Genomic DNA, 285 nt, shown 5'->3' with positions numbered 1-285 from the left:
AGAAAGGAGTAGCAGTGGCTGTTGCAACAGTTAGATCAACAGCAGCAGTGACGGCGATAGAAGTAGCTGCTTTGCTGTAGGGTTAAGTAATTTGCAGCTTCCGCAGTAATATCTAGAAAAGCTATTTCGTTTCTTTCTTGCTTTTCTTCAGCGCCATCTGCCCCGGGAGGTTCCCGCCGTCTCAGCAGTGATTGCTTGCTCGCCGCTAGCTCGACGTTTCCTTTTGTAGCTGAGACAGCTGGGTTTTGGGGTCAACTGCCACGCAAATACTGACATGAAAACCTA

The sequence above is a fragment of the Eimeria mitis genome, genomic scaffold (genome assembly GCF_000499745.2).
Source record: "Eimeria mitis Houghton genomic scaffold, Emh_scaff2205, whole genome shotgun sequence".
Lineage (NCBI taxonomy): Eukaryota > Apicomplexa > Conoidasida > Eucoccidiorida > Eimeriidae > Eimeria > Eimeria mitis.
Note: the sequence above shows the minus strand (reverse complement) of the source record.